The following is a 17420-nucleotide window of genomic DNA, read 5'->3' on the forward strand; positions in this document are numbered from 1 at the left end:
CCAGATAACATGGACCGCGAACTTTAAACACACCTGACTGAACCTGAGTCACCCTCCTTCTCGCAAGGGCACAATCCTCCAGTTGTGGAAGTCGATTTCCAAGAGCTTTTGAATCAGGGTCGTCCTTCAGCAAGGTCCATGCCTTCAGGCTCCCACACCTGTGAGCCTCCTACTTGGGCTCTGATACCATGTTAGAATTTACCCAACAAAGGGTACACATAGCGGAAGACTTATAGTAATGCCAGGAGCTCACACAGTGTGGTGTGGGATGTGGAATTACAAACTTCTTAACTTATGTGCATAAAATAGATGTGTAGACTAATCAATAGACAATGAACCAGCCAGATAGAGAAAATAATATATTTCCGTCCAAAACTATGGACACAATACAAAAGAGATAGATCTAGAGTCCCACCAATGGTGTGGTCCTCTGATCTTACCACAAGGTACTTCTCCTATCTGTTGGCTATCTCTAGACTCGAGCCCGCATGCTCCACCTCAAGCATCTGTAGAATTTCCTTCTAGTGTGTTCTTCTCCACCTTACTGCCTGTGAATCAGCCTAGGTGGGCAGCCCCTGCTTGGTCTGCAGCACACAGGTCCCCTTGGTCCTCCTGAATGTAGGCCCCAAGATAGCTGTTCCACTGCTCCAACCTGCTTGTGAACAGCTACAAAAGAAGATGATGATCTCAGCGACCTGCTGCCCTAGAAGACAGTCTAGGTTCAGCCTCTCCCTGGAGCTAAGTCTGCAGCCCTTCAAGCACCCTCTCACCTCCTGGCTATAGGCCCAGAGGGTGGCTTCCTGCTGCTCCTTTCTGCCTCCTGGATCGCTGGCTGCTGGATATGAAATGAGGCAAGTGCCTCTCCTTTTATAGGCCCCAAGGCCCTTTCAAATGGACCGACCAGCCAGCCCTAAATGGGCCGACTGGACAGACCTGGTTGGCTGGCCCAACTGACCTGGTTGGCTCAGCCCAACCAGCCCTAAATAAGGGCCCTAGCCAGGCCCTTTTGGGCTGCTGCTAGGCTCCCCTTTGCTGCTGCTGGAGACCCTGCTGCAGGCTGTATACCTGCCCATAGACCCCCATTATGCTGCGCTATTTCTTGGCTCCCTGATCTGCCCACACGTTTGCGCCTCAGCTCCGTATTGTTCCGTACTGTTGCTGATGTCATCCATGAGCTCATGGCCTCTTCTCTTGGGTCCCTACTGCTGTTCTCTGCTCCGCCTTATGCTCCTGCAGATCAGCCAGGTACCCTCCTCTCTTCTTGTCTTCTTACATGGTGTCAAACCTTTGGGCAATTCGAATTGCCTACTCCCTGTTTGTTGATGCCTTCCACTTGTATTGAACAAGCATGTGAGCTCCATAGATGCAATGCATTATCTATAGGGTTAACCTCTTGTTTTTTAGATGCATTATCTACAGGGTTAATCTTTTGTTTTTTAGATGCAACTCCGTCAGGCACTGTAGGAAGACGACTTCCCAATCAGCCTATTGGCACATTGATTACCGATCTTCTTGCCTTAGTTGGACAATTCACAGTTGGATTCTTATGGGGCCTCCCTTTGTCAAATTTCAAACAAGTGTCGACATCATTCTTGTCTGATGTTGCTTTATTCCTTACGTTGATGCTCAAACTAGCTTTGTACAAGGACTTCTAAGAATGTGTAGCAATCCACTTGCCTTTAGAAAGACATCCCGATGCTATACAATGGCATTTAAATGGGACCAAGTAACCTTGGAATCTCCTCTAATCTATTGCAAAATGTTATCAACTTCAGCTCTTCTTGTTTGCAAAAGATAGAAGAAAGTTGGCATGGATGGTAGTGTCTCAATAAATGTTTACTCAAAGCAATTAACAAGTCAAAATACTAGTGCCAACAATTGTAGGGCTTACGTGGTGTCTTGAAAAGAAATTCTAAGATGAATGTTGCTAGAAGTTAGAATCCTTATCGAGAAAGAGCTAGATTTGAGAGCCTCACATGAGATGGAGCATGATATCTTTTTGAAGATTCTTGTTTATGTCAAGGTCGATGCAATCGTTCCTCTTCTGCATGGGGAGGTCTTAAAAAAGACTTGTAATTTTGAGAGATCCTCCCCCATTTGTCTTCATGTAATATTATAAGTTCTCTTAGATCATCCTAGGTACCACACCTTTGGCTCTTCATATAGTGTTAAAGGAGGTACCAACAACTGTCATTCTTAGCTTATGGTGACTTTGTGCCTTTGGGCATGCTAGAGGATAAAGACGAAGCTCCCTTGCCGATAGTCACATCTTAACTATTTTTTTGAAGCAATAGTACCGCACTTCACCCTCTAATGCGCGCCAAGAAGGGATGAAGGTAGCAAAGATGTAAAGGCTTTCTAACAAGACTCTTGCAATAGATCAAGAAAGCATCCATTTTGAAAATGAGAATTCTTGCCATCAAAGGTATATGTTTGAGCAACTATATTCCATCTTAACAACAAGCAGCAACATAGGGGTTTTGAAATTTGACAAAGCAAACCTACGCGCACATGAAGGAAATGAATGAAGGCTGAAACAACTTGAAACACACACACACACACACACACATACACCACATATGTGTGTTTAGATTAAAAAGTTCCATCAATAATTGAGCCATATAATTAATTCCATCAATTTGATAAAAAGTAAAAAAAGGGAAACATGTAAGGAAAAAAAGTTTGAGACATCTAAGCTGAAAAAGGCAACAACTAGAGTTTGCAAATATTTCGATCAAAATTAAGAATTTTTAATATTAAGTTTGATAAACATAATGTTAAAAAAAGATGTAGAATCCTCAGGTAGTCCAGGTTCCAAGGTCGAGGTCCACTTACTTGCCACCATCCAAACAAACTAGGTGTTAGAACATCATAGTTACGTTCGGGTAGATAGATAATGTTTGTTTTCCTCGGCTTGTTATCGCTTTATCTAGGAATATAGACAACCATATGGATTTATAGATAATTAAGATAAATTTAAGCCACAAGTGAAGTTTAAGTCACAAGTTGAGAAAGAGCGAATGAGTGCATGGGTTGAGATGGGATTAGAGGAGGTATGGAACGATTAGTGGGCTTGGTGTGTGGGGTGGTTTAAAAGAGAGTATAAAGAGGAGATTTCACGGGGGTAAATGAAAGAATAATTCATAGTTGGGGAAGTATACATGTGTGTGTGTGTGTGTGTGTTGCTCACCCCCAATCCAAAGGATAAGACCACATGGTGGGGAGTAAGCCCACCATATAGAACTTACTTTCTACCTCTACTGACAATAAGTAAATAAAAGTGGATTTGTATGATAAGTGTCAAAATGAAAAAATAATGCCTATAGTAAATGTGTAAATCACTTTTGCAAAACAGATATAAAAGTTAGTAAAAAATAAGACGGATCACAAAATAACTAAGGATTATCCATGGTAAAGAATTATCCAGTGGATGTGAACCAACTGTATGGTACTAGTTCGACCAAAGGTTAGTTGGGAAATCAAAGCATGTGTTTAGATTAAAAAGTCTCATCAATAATTGAGCCATACAATTAATTCCATCAATTGTATATAAAGTAAAAAAAGAAAAACATATAAGGAAAAAAGGTTTGAGACATCTAAGTTGAAAAATGCAACAACTAGAGTTTGCAAATATTTCGATCAAAATTAAGAATTTTTAATAATATTGAGTTTGATAAACATAATGTTGAAAAAAGGTGTCGAATCCTCAGGCAGTCCATGTTCCAAGGTCGGAGTCCACTTACATGCCACCGTGATCCAAACAAGCTAGGTGTTAGAATATCATAGTTATGTTTGGGTAGACAGGTAATGCTTGTTTTCCCCGGCTTGTTATCGCTTTACCTAGAAATATAGACAACCATATGGATTCTTAGATAATTAAAAAAAATTTAAGCCACAAGTGAAGTTTAAGTCACAAGTTGAGAAAGAGTGAATGAGTACATGCGTTGAGACAAGATCAGAAGAGATATGGGACGATTAGTGTGCTTGGTGTGTGGGGTGGTTAAAAAGAGAGTGTAAAGGGGAGATTTTATGGGGGTAAATGAAATAATAATTCATAGTTGGGGAAGTATACATGTGTGTGTGTGTGTACATATATATATATATAAAGAGAGAGAGAGTACATGTTGATTTTGTTTTAAAGATTGAGAGGAAACCTACATGCACGTAAACGAAATCAGCGAAGGATTGAACAACGTGAAAGGTTAAACATGGCCCCCCAGCAATAAAAAATGCTATTAATTAATTAGTCGATCGGGAGGGAGATTAACGTAAGCATATTTGAGAGGGGACCGATTGATTAAGGCGCAACGACAAGTCTGCATGCAGGATTCTTGAGAAGATGTTAGATCCAGAAGTCTCTAGAAGTGCGGCTAGCTATAAGTAGACGGTCTTGAGTCCAAGGAGGAAGGAGAGGGAGGAAGAAGAGGAAAGTTGAGTGTCACAGAGGTTGAGTGAAGAGAGGAAAGGTGAGTGGAGGGAGAGGAGAGGGAGAGGCAAGGGAAGGGGGAGGTTGAGGGAGAGGGAAGGGAGAAGATGGAGAGAGGCGGAGGGAGAGGGAACATGGAGGCAGAGGGAGAGGGAACAGGGAGAGGGGAATGAACGGCAGAGGAAGAGAGGGGCAAGGATAGGTCGAGGGAGAGGGAGCGTAGGAGCAGGGCAAGGGAGACGGAAGAGGTGGGTAGAAGGAAACTTAGGTTAATAAAATTAATGCCCATGCCCCCTCACATATTTGAAACTTAGGTTAATACATATGGTGGAAAACATGCTGCATGTCTCATGATCCAAAAGATGACGTCTTGTCTCCTAAACCTTAGCTACGTATGCTCCCATAGCTAAGGTATGGCCACATTGGGAGAGGAAAATAGCAATGCTTAAATGCCTTGAGATGATATTTTTGAAATCCTCTTTGATGCTTGAGTAGGCATCACATACTAAAAAAGGAGTGTTTATCTCACTCTATTGTGCCCTAATGGCATAGTGTGCATTGCCTCTCTAAATGAGGAGTGTGTGTAGGCTTGTACTCCCTCTACCTTAATTGGGTTGACTTGGATAAGCTCCTTCCCTAGTCCTCTACCTCTTAGAGCACCGTTGGCATAACGCATCAAAGAGACACTTTTTCAAATTTCATCTCCATATCTCAACCTGCAAAATTGAGAGAGAGAGAGAGAGAGAGAGAGAGAGAGAGAGAGAGAGAGTTTATTAAAACCGATGGGTCCATGAAACTTTGAGAAACATGATACAATAAAAGGGTGCAGCTACTAAATGAGCATCATCACCCATGCTAAATGCTAAGTACTACATAGTCACGACATCATCAATACTACATCGTTAGAACATCATCATCATCATATCAAATCAGATCCGATGCCAACTCTAGTTAGATTCAACAGATACATGAATGGAGGCCCCAAAAGTGGAGATCATGATGGACCTATTGGTGGGTGGGGCTATATTGCTATAAGGTTAGACATAAAACACTAGCAATTATCCATGGATGCAGTCCATTGTGGCCTCCTAGAGATGGCTCTACGTTTGACAAGGGCCATGGGAATATTTGTCGATGGGGCTTCGGTCCTGAACATGGAAGGAATGTCCCCAAGTATGATCTATGCATTCGTTGCCCTCAGTCGAGTGTGTCTTGCTGCTAGCTTTGGACCTCTACGCCACCAGCCACGTGATCTGGTGGTTTGTGTGGTCTGGTTGGAAGAAGTCCGTAATCATACTTTGAGATGAGTTTGTTTGTGTGTCCTGTCCCTATCTCCATGATCTGAGTAAGCACTCTTTGTGCCTACTTGCCTCATGGATGAAGGTGGCCAAGGATCTTTGATCTAGATAAGAGAGGAATCGATCTGAAGATGAAGTGCTCCTCTCACTCAATCTCATGTCGACGATACATATGTGGCTCTCTTTGGGTACTCCCTCAACTCGCACACTCTCAATTGTGAGTCGATGTGATGAAACACAGAATCGTCCAATAGAGATCCTAAATCGATGTGGGAGGTGGATCCATGTATATCTTGGAGGATTAATAAATCCCTCCTTGGAGATATGCAAGTAATGATCCCCATAGAAGCTGAGCTTGATTGGGAGCTCACTTGGTGCCAACCAAGTCACTGATTCCTAGGTCGAAACTGCATCTGTCAATGCCTTTATGGCTAGGTGCTATTTGTCAGGGTCTTTATGGCCATGCCACAAAATTAAGTTAGGAACGTTAACATACGGTGTTTTAGTACTCAGTAGCTTAAACATCTCTTAGTTTAAAAGTAGGCATCATCACATGTCATGGATGACCGTTGACAGGAAATAGGATTTATAGGGCATATTGCCCCTTCTAAAGTGGTTGTTGAACTTCAATTCTTTTTGTAATACAAGTATTCTCAGCTTTGTGACCTCCAGCATTGAGTGGTTGAACTCCGTGGTGGTGCCGAAGGTGTGTTTTACATATATGATACTTTTGGCTTGGGGCTGTCAGGGCTAATGGGGGTCTTGCTTGATAAATTAGTTGGGGAAGGATCCTCGGGAATTGGCATTAGGAGGAGTCATGGTTTTCCCATCTATAGTAGTGTGCACAGTAGAGCACTTGCCTTGCCTTAAGGCGAGGACACTCATTGGAGGGGTGATTGCCATTGCATACCTCACACCACACGTTGTCTCTCCTCTCAAAAAAGGGGGGGTTACTCGATGTCTCCTTGGAGGTCCCTGACTTTCACTGTTGGCCCAGCTGATTCAGTAGGTTGGAGGCCAACTAAAACATGCATTACCTATGTCATGGTCCTAGATAGTACTAAGTGTGCTTCAACACACACACACACACACACACACACACATGTGACTGCTACTAGATACACACATGCACCTTAGAGTGATATTCCTAGGTAAAGCGATAACAAGTTAAGGAAAACTACATCATCACCTATGTCATGGTCCTAAATAGTACTAAGAGTACTTTAGTATCAAGTGTGCTTCACACACACACACACATACGTGACTGCTACTAGATGCACACATGCACCTTAGAGCAATCCCTTGATCACAAATATCCCAACATAACATGCCCCTCCTCAAGGGTTTGCCTCATGCTATGTTAAGGATACATCTAGTCACATAGTTTCACATGCCATATCATGGTTGTCAAGGATAAATTTATGGTTAAGATCTCATGCTAGCAAGGGTGCCCAAGAGTCAAGGTTTACAAAGATGGGATAACCCCCCCCCCAAATGGACCTCTCTCTTGCATGTACTTGTGTGGACCTAGTTTCTCATGTTTGCAAGAGGTACCATGGAGGCAAACGCATATCACATGGCCTACATCATATGGTGACCAGAGGTGATTTACAAAGATTATAAGAACTAAAAACACATAATGTTCCTTTTGGAGTACTACTCCAGGCAGAGAATCTCAAAATTGACTACATGACCACGTGATGACAAAAGTTCAAACATGTTGGGCTTTAGAAGGTCCAATCTTTATCTTACTCTACCACAAAATTTGTTTCTTCATTTGCTGAAATATGATGCATAGAATCATCTCCCAAATCTAATGCAATGATTGCATAGGCTTTCTCTAGCCTTTTAGCACCTACTAGTGTTGTTGAAGTAGAGTCACTTGCCTTCCCCTTTCCTTTGGTTGTGGTGTATTCACCCTCTTATGATGACTGATTCCTTGGCTGGACTAAATCCCATAAATTCTTCTTCATAAGAAAAAATTTAATTTTCATTTGCGAAGTATGGAAGCCTTGGACATTGAATATCTATTTTTTAGGATAGTATTAGCTGGAAAAGAAATCAGGACTAGAGGCTAGAGGCTAAGCATGGCGACACTAGAGGGCCATAGAGGAAAGGAGAACGTGAGGGCGAAACGTTATCATGGGAGGGGAAAAGGAATTAGAAGGGGAGGGAATGAAGAGGGAGACTATGCCACAAGGGGAAAGGGAGAGGGGGAAGAGAAGCGTGTACATGATGGGAGGAGGAATGTAAAGATAGAGACATCAAGGGAAGAGGACCATGCCTTATTTGAAAGGAAGGGAAGGGGGAAATCAAAGTACTAGCTAGGTGGCTTTACAAGAATGAGCGTGTCCCATCAAGGAATAGCCCCCTCCTTTTATAGCCAAGAGAGGGGCTCTCTCCCAATAAATGCATCCTCCCACATGCATGGTGTGTGTGGAAAAGTCTCCCATGTGGGCTAGGCGGTTACGCACTCTCAATTGTGTATAACAACCTTTTGCCTCATTTTTCCACATAAATCAAGCCCCATATCTCAAGTCTATGATACTCCCTTGATCTCTCCCCAATTTTATAATATGTTCAAACCTCTAGGAGGACAAGTGGAGGGTTGGCACAAGGAATCTTGCCACCTCATCCTACTTTCCCCATTATTTAACTTGCTCTCTTGGACATTTTATACCTCCCCCACATGAACCTATCCTATATAGAGGGAATAACCCAATATAATATCCATCTTCACCTATTTTATATTACTTCTCCCATGGACTTTGAGCCATATCTCACTAAATGCAGCCTAGGTGGAGGGGTGGCACATGGAGGAGCCATGCCACCTTACATTTTATAATATTACCACCATGGATTATGTACAACACACCTTATGGGTCCTCTTACGTGGAAGGGTGGCACATGGTCATGCCCTGCCACCTCAACCCTAGGCCCTATGCACACCATATTTTATTATACTATTGCCACACATACAAACACACACACATATTAATGCTTTTTTCCTTAGACAATTTTATCCATAACAGTTCCTCCCCCCCAGGCAAGGAATGCATAGCATTTCCATGCCTGGGTCCATCACGCACAAAGAAAGGCTTGAGGTAACGCTTGTTGATCACCTTCTTGCCATATGGTTCATGTAGCTCCTGAACTTGTACACACCCATTGCTATGTTCCTTGATGACTTTGTATGGACCAGTCCACAGTGGTAGAAACTTCTTATCCATTTGGTGGTCCAATCTGTTATCAAAGCATAGCACAACATCCCCCTTAGCAAAGCATCTTTCCCATCCCTTGCGAATCTTAGCATCCAAGCGAGCCTTTTGTCGATTCTTTTGGATCTTTGTTTGGTGTAGTGCAAGGCGTCGGGTTTCATCTAGCTTCTCAAGTTGCACCAATCTGGCCTCTACATGTTCATCTTCTGTCATCCTCTGTTCTTGTGCCAATCTCAAGGCTGGAATCTCTATCTCTAGTGGTAAAACTGCCTCAGTTCCATACATCAACTCAAAAGAAGTGTGACGTGTAGACGTTTTATGAGTGATGTTGTAAGCCCACACGGCTTCAGTGACCTTCTGATCCCACTGGCTCCTGTTTCCTGTGGCCATTTTTCCCATGGTTTTACAAAGGAGGCCATTGGTTTGCTCTGTTTGACCCATAGATGCTAGATAATAGATGCTAGAAGTGTGATGATCAATACCCATGCGATCCATGAGTAACTCCACTACTTCATTTAAGAACAGACTCCCATGGTCAGAGACTATTTCCATTGGTGTCCCGAACCTTGTGCAGATACGTTCAAATATGAAATTTGAAATTGCCTTACCATTTGTAGCGGGGAGGACGATAGCTTTAGCCCACTTAGTAACTTACTGAGTGGCTACCAAAAGATACTTCTTTTTGCGGGTAGTCATGGGCAAGGGCCCGACAAAATCTATTCCCGACTTCTGAAACGGATGGATGGACATCATTGGGTGATGTTGCCCAGGACGCAAATCATTCCTACCAAAGAATTGGCATGGTTCACAAGTTTTGCAATACAAAGTGACATCCTTGAACAAGGTCAGCCAATAGTATCCAGCATGTAAAATCTTCTTAGCTGTATAGTCACCGGCATAGTGGCCTCCACAAAATCCATCATGATAATGCTTCAATACCTTAGGCACTTCATCTGCATCAATGGCCCGTCTTAGTACCCCATCCATGCCTTGACGGTACAACACCCCATCAAAGAGGGTGTAGCGCCTACTATGTCTGCGGATCTTCTTTCTCTCATAGCTACTACTTTTTGGAGGAAAGGAGAAAGCAGTTAAAAACCTATAGATACCGCCATACCATGGATCCCCAACTTCTATGGCTGCTACAAGGGTTGCATCAAGGCACTCCTCTAAATCAATCAAAGCATTCTTCAAGTTGGAACAACCACCTTTTACAATTTTGAAAGAAAAATCATATTCTTGTAAAACTGCTAACCATTTGGCCAACCGGCCCATGGGATTTGGTGATTGAAGAACCTGCTTTGCAAGACCAGTGCTAGTGAGTATAATGAAGGACTTTCCAGCCACATAATGCTTAAATTTCTCAATGCAAAACACCAAAGACAAGGCATGCTTGTCAGCCTCCGAATAGCATCGCTCAGTGTCGAGCAATTGTCGAGAAGTAAATCGAACGGGATACATGAATCAATCCTCCCCTTGCTGGAGAAGAATACCTGCCAAAGTGTGCTCACCAAACCCAGGATTGATATAGAAATTCTTTGACCAATCTGGATTGCATAGAATGGGTTCTGAAGCCAAAGCATTCTTGATTTGTGCAAACCCATGATCACAATCCTCATCCCAAGAGAAATCAACCCCATCTTTTAATAGCATAGTCATGGGTCATGTCAAAGCAGCATATTGATCAATGAAGCGGCGATAGTATCTTGCTAGATTAACAAATGAGTGTACCTGATGTTTGGTTGTTGGCTGGGAGAGCTTGAGTATAGCTTCTACCTTCTCGGGGTCAGGCTTGACACCCTCGGATGAGACAATATGTCCCAGTAACCTCCCTTGGGTGGCTCCAATAGTGCATTTCTCAGGGTTGAGACTGCCATTTGCATAATTGACCCTTTGGAAGGCCAATATAACCTTCATGATGTGCTCCTTACATGATGAGAATATACAAAAATCATCTAAAAACACCTCTAAGAAATCCCCCAAATAAGGAGCAAATACCATCTGCATAAATCTTTGAAAGGTAGCAGGAGCATTGGTGAGGCCAAATGGCATTACTTTGAATGCAAATGTTCCCCAGGGTGTGGCAAATGTGGTTTAAAGCACATCTTCTTCGGCAATTCTGATTTCATAAAATCCAAAGTAACCATCACAGAAAGTATACATCTCATGACCACTTACCTTCTCAAGAATGAGGTCTTGAAAGGGCAGAGGATGATGATCCCTCTTGGTGGCTGCATTGAGTTTCTTATAGTGGATCCAGACCCGCCACTTGCTAGTTACGAAAAGGTCAGGAAAATCTTTGAACATTTCTAGGAATTCATCTTTCTCACTTAGAGTGCGGTCTGGGGAAAGCATAGATTCAAGCTGTTGAGGACTAGCTGCTATCTTTTCTGCAGGTGGCAAGGTTGGAGACACCCCCATCATGTAAACTTCGTCATCTGAGAACTCCTACCCCCCGTCTGATCCTTCCATTGATTCAGACATCGAGGATGAGAGAGTATCACTGTCTTGCTCCTCTTCTTCTTCTGGTTTTGTGGCACCTAGTTGCACTGGGATCTTCTCCTTAGAAGCACCAAAAGCCATGTGTCCTGTCTTCCAATAGCTAACTACATCACTCTTTCTCAACCATGGTCTCCTGAGTATGGCTGGGTAACTCCTGCCTGTATCTTCGATGTCCACTACATAGAAATTGACGATGGTGGTCAACCCATTGAGAGTGATGGGCAAATCCTCAATGACTCCCACGGTGGCAAGTCATCGACCATCTGCTACCTTGATTCGAGTGGAGGAACGCCTTGTGCATTTCAAATTCAATTTCTTCATGATTCGGGGCACCATGATATTACATGCAGCTCCCCCATCAACACACACATTTTTGACACGGCAATTATCTATGATGACATCGACTGTATGTGGGTGCCGATCAATTTCTTCAGAGATAGAAGATACCTCTCTTACCTTTTCCTTTTTCTTGTTCCTCCTTGTTGAGAGCCACTGTGGGGGTTAAAGGTCACTGTGCCTTAACCCCGGTTATGTACAATACTCAAACACATATATAAATGAATGAAAAAGAAGATTAGGGTGGTTCTGCACCTACCAAACTTGTGTGGCTCTCTATCTCTCTCTCTCCTTCTTCCGTTCTTGCTTCCGTTGAGAGCACTCTCAACTGGTATCAGAGCCCGAGTGATCTAGCTGAGCGTGCGTGAATGCTTAGAAGCTCAGCAGCTCTGTGGGAGGAAGGAGAAGCCTTGTGGGAAGCTTTGTGGGTGACTTTACTTGCATCCGAGTGTGCAGAGACCTTGGAGGAACCTTTGGAAAAGTCACTTTGGCTTTGCGAAGTGGTTTTGAGAGCCTGTTAAGAGCTTTCAAAGAAAAAGTCGTTTTTTGAGCTTTTTCCCTGTTTCGTTCGATGACAGAGACTCCATACTGACTTGTAGAGGCAACTATTGCTTGCTTTTGGTGTCCAAATTACTTCAGGAGCTTGGAAACACCTTCATTCTTGAATCTGGGATCATTTCAGTGGATTTCTGACTCACTGTGTCAGTTCCTGCGTTTTTTGCCCGTGTGTTGGAACTCAAGTTTGGAGCAACCATTTGCAGATCTGTCAGTTCCGGTGGACTCAAAAGGTCCTAAAACTTCTATGTTGCTCATCATTTGCACTCCGGTGGAGTTTACAAACAGCTCTGTTTCAAAAAAACGTTTTTCAGCCCGTGTGTTGGACCCAGTGATTGAGACCACGGTTTCCAAAACCGTCTGTCCCATTGCTTTCCGGACGCCCAAAAACCCGTACCTATCAGTTCTTCCACGATTTGGTGGAGGATTTTCAGAGTTATAGATCTCTGTGTATTCGATTTCGTCTCTCTGTTATGCATTTTTCATTCTAAGGTTTTGAAACCTTAGATTTATGCCACATGGCAGTGGATAAGTGTTGACTCCCATTTCTCACTCATCGGTTGGGATTTTGGAGTTCTGGCAGAAGAGAGATATTTGCAGGTTTTCTTGCTGAGTCCGATTATGCAATGGCGCCCATGTTTTGAGGCATCTCAGGTTCTATTTTCAGTAGCGCTCATTAATGAAGTATGGCCGCGAGGCTTGTTTTGAATGCCCTTGTGGTATGCATTGGGTTGCAGTGGATGATTTATAGGCCATTTGGATGCATTGCGGTCCTTATTGGATGCGCTGATAGGCCCAAATTGCCTTATGGGATGCTATTTTTTATGGACACTTTGCACATGGATGCTATTTTATGCTGAGGGACAGCTTTGAAACATTGCAGGTGATGCACTGATAGTGCTATGCTCTCTTGGATGAGACATTATTGATGCATATGCCAGTGGACAGTGTTCATGCTTGAGTCATTTGGCACTTATTGGCATTTTCTTTTGGGCCAGATTTGCTCATATGGATGCATAGTATATGCACATGAGTCAGATGCATCTTTTGATGCTTTGAGCTTTGAGTTTTTTGTGATATTTCAGTCTATTGTGGCATACACATTTGGGTGCACCTGGTATTTGTTGTGATTCTCTCTTGCAGGCACTAGCATTTGGGATTTTGCTTTATTTGCATCATGGCATCCTCTTCCATGTCTGAAAAGGAGTTTTTCAGCACTAAAAAGTTTGATGGGACAAACTTTTCTTTGTGTAAAGAACAAATAAGGGATGTGCTTATTCAAAAGAAGCAGATTAAACCCTTGGCAGGGATTGAAGCTAAGCCTGCGGATATGTCTGAGAATGATTGGAATGAGTTGGATGCATTAGGAAAGTCTACTATTAGACTTCATCTTGCAGAGTCAGTTTATTTCACAGTAGTAAATGAGCAGACTAAATGAGCAGACTACGGAAGATTTGTGGAAGAAACTGTGTGCCACTTATGAGAAGGAAACTGCCTCTAATAAAGTTTACCTCATGAAGAGGTTGTTTGAGCTGCAGATGAAGGAAGGGGGTCTCCATTGCTTCTCACTTGAATGAATTCAATATTATTTTCAGCCAGCTTCAGGCTCAGAAGATGAATTTTGATGCGGAGACTAAGGCAATATTTCTCTTATGTTCATTGCCATCCTCATGGGATACCTTCCGTACAGCTGTTAGTAACTCTGCACCTGGTGGAGTACTGAAATTTGATGATGTTGTGGGTAGCTTGTTGGCCGAGGAGATTAGACGGAAGTCTATGGATGGCAACAAGCAGGATGCAGCCTTAAATGTGCAAAGGGGTAGATCACAGTTCAGGGGGAAGTTCCAAGAAAGAGGGAAGTCTCGTAGCAAATCCAGGGCACGGAACATTGAGTGTTACCATTGTGGCAAGAAGGGCCATATGAAAAAGGATTGCTACAAGTTGAAAAGAGAGCAAAAGGATAAGAAAAAGAATGCAAATTGGGGTGCAAATCAAAAGGAAGAGAGTCCAAGGGAGGAAAAAGGAAAAGTGAAGATCGAGGAGATCAATGCAGTCACACATGATAGTGACAATGACCTTCTCTTCATGTCTAGTTTATCTGCAGAGTTGCTTACCACTTCAGATGATGCATATTCTCAGGATTGGATTTTGGATTCTAGTGCTTCATTCCATGTTACTCCCCATAGGGAATGGTTCTCCACTTATGATAGTGGAAAGACAGGTTGTGTGCATCTTGGAAATGACTATGCATGTGACATAGTGGGAGCAGGTGACATAAAGTTTTCTTTTGCAAATGGGTCTGCATTTTTTTTGAAACATGTGAGACATGTGCCTAAGCTGACCAAGAGTCTTATTTCAGTGGGTCAGATAGATGATGCTAGTTTTCACACCACTTTTGGCTTTCAGAGTTGGAAAATTCAAAAGCGCTCTATGCTTTTGGCCAGGGGTGCCAAGTGTGGGACTTTGTATCCCTTACATGTATCAGGGGTATTTGATCATGTTGTTGCAATAACCGAGCAGCCAAGCACTTCTTTGTGGCATTGCAGGTTGGGGCACATGAGCCAGAATGGAATGAAACTCTTATGCCGTTTGGGTTATGTACCGCATTTGAGTTTCTCTGATTTTGAATTTTGTGAGCACTGTCTCTATGGGAAGCAGACTAAATCAGCCCATAAAAGAAGGGGAAAGAAAGAGTTTGAAATGCTTGATTTGGTGCATTCAGACGTATGTGGTCCCATGCCTACACGGTCATTAGGCGGGGCTGAATACTATGTGACATTCATTGATGATGCAACTAGGAAAGTGTGGGCTTATGCTATAGCTCAGAAGAGTGATGTGTTCCAGGTATTTCAGAAATGGCTGGCCTTGGTTGAGAATCAGTCAGGTAGAACGCTTAAATGCCTACGGACTGACAATGGTGGAGAGTATCTCTCTCATGACTTTCAGTATTTCTGTGATACACGTGGGATTAAGAGGGAGCTCACATCCCCTCGTACTCCAGAGAAAAATCCAGTTGCAGAAAAGATGAACCGTACCATTCAAGAAAGGTTGCAATGCATGCTTTCCAATGCAAGTCTTTCTGGTGGTTTTTGGGCTGAGGCAATGAAGACTGCAGTGCATGTGATCAATAGATCACCTAGTAAGAGTTTGGATGGTGGTATTCCTGAAGAGGCATGGAGTGGCAAGAAGCCCTCTTACTCTCATTTGCATATATTTGGGTGTGAGGCATATGCACATGTGCCAAAAGAGCTTCGAAAGAAGCTAGATCCTAAGTCTAGGAAATGCATCTTTCTGGGTTATGGTGAAAGTGGAGAGATGGGCTATCGTCTCTGGGATCTAGAAGCAAAGAAGATCATACGCAGCCATGATGTGGTCTTCAATGAGAAGAAGATGCATAAGGCACCCATGAGGGATGTGGAAATGAGGAGAATCACTTTCCAGGATGTGAATCCACCTGCATATGTTGATAGACAGCAAGCTGTCCATGCACCAAATGTGCAAGAAATGGTACCACCAAGTACTCCCACAGGTATACAATCAAGGGTAGATGATGGATCATCTATTGGTGGAAATGATGAGCCAAATGTGGCTGATATGCAAGTGGGACAGCAAGCTGAAATGCCCTTGAGAAGATCATCTAGAGTGTCTAGACCGCCTGATAGGTTTGTTCCAGGGGTAGACTATGTGATGCTTACTGATTGCGGGGAGCCTTCTTGCTACAAAGAGGCTATGATGCGTGAGGATCAACGCAAGTGGGAGTATGCTATGCAATCAGAGATGAGTTCACTTATGAAGAATAAGACTTGGGACTTGGTTTCTTTGCCACATGGAAAGAAAGCATTGCCATGTAAATGGGTCTACAAAATGAAGGTCACAGGTGATGATGTGCCTAGGTACAAGGCCCGTTTGGTTGCTAAAGGGTTCAAGCAAGAGAAGGGTGTGGACTTTGATGAGATATTCTCTCCGGTTGTGAAGATGACCACACTTAGATGCATGCTTGGACTAGTGGCATCAGAGGATATTGAGCTTATGCAAATGGATGTCAAGACAGCTTTCTTGCATGGGGATTTGCATGAGGAAATTTACATGGTGCAGCCGGAAGGCTTTGAAGAAAAGGGCAAAGAGCATTTAGTTTGCAAACTGAAGAAGAGTCTCTATGGTCTTAAGCAAGCACCTAGAGAATGGTATCAGAAGTTTGATGCTTTCATTCGGTCCCAGGGTTTTAGAAGGAGTGAAATTGATCACTGCCTCTACACTAAAAGGGCTAAGGATAGTAGCCTGATAATCCTGGCACTATATGTGGATGATATGCTATTGGCTAGCAAGAATACTTATGAGCTAGATGCATTAAAGGCCAAGTTGCATGAGGCCTTTGATATGAAGGATTTGGGATTTGCAGGTCATATTCTTGGTATGCGCATCACGCGTGATCGGAGTAGGAAACTCCTTTGGCTTTCACAAAAAGAGTATGTTACAAAAGTATTGCAACGTTTCAATATGGAGGGGGGGAAGGCAGTGAGTACTCCATTGCCTCCATATGTGAAACTGAGTCATACAGATAGTCCCAAATCAGATGAGGAAAAGGCCATGATGGCCAAGGTTCCTTATGCATCAGCAGTTGGGAGTCTTATGTATGCTATGATAGCTACTAGACCAGACATTGCATTTGCAGTGGGAGTTGTTAGCCGGTATATGGCTAATCCAGGAAAGAGGCATTGGGAGGCAGTTAAGTGCATCATGAGGTACATGAAGGGTACCAAGGAGATGTGCATTTGCTTTGGTAAAGGAGACATGCGTGTACTTGGGTACACAGATTCAGACTATGCAGGGCATGTGGATAGTAGGAGATGCACTTCTGGTTATGTGTTCACCTTTGCAGGTGGTGTAGTGTCGTGGATGTGTCGCGCACAGAAGTGCATTGCTTTGTCTACCACAGAGGCTGAGTATGTTGCAGCCATAGAGGGTTGCAAGGAGGCTATATGGCTTGATCGGCTAGTGGGAGATTTGGGGATTCATACAGGTGTACCGACATTGCATAGTGATTCCATGAGTGCTATTCAGCTAGGCCGGTCTTTCATGCAAAGA

This window comes from Dipteris shenzhenensis, chromosome 10 (assembly GCF_047967505.1).
Source record: "Dipteris shenzhenensis isolate YYH24624 ecotype China chromosome 10, Dip_SZ_1.0, whole genome shotgun sequence".
In the NCBI taxonomy this organism is placed as follows: Eukaryota; Viridiplantae; Streptophyta; class Polypodiopsida; order Gleicheniales; family Dipteridaceae; genus Dipteris; species Dipteris shenzhenensis.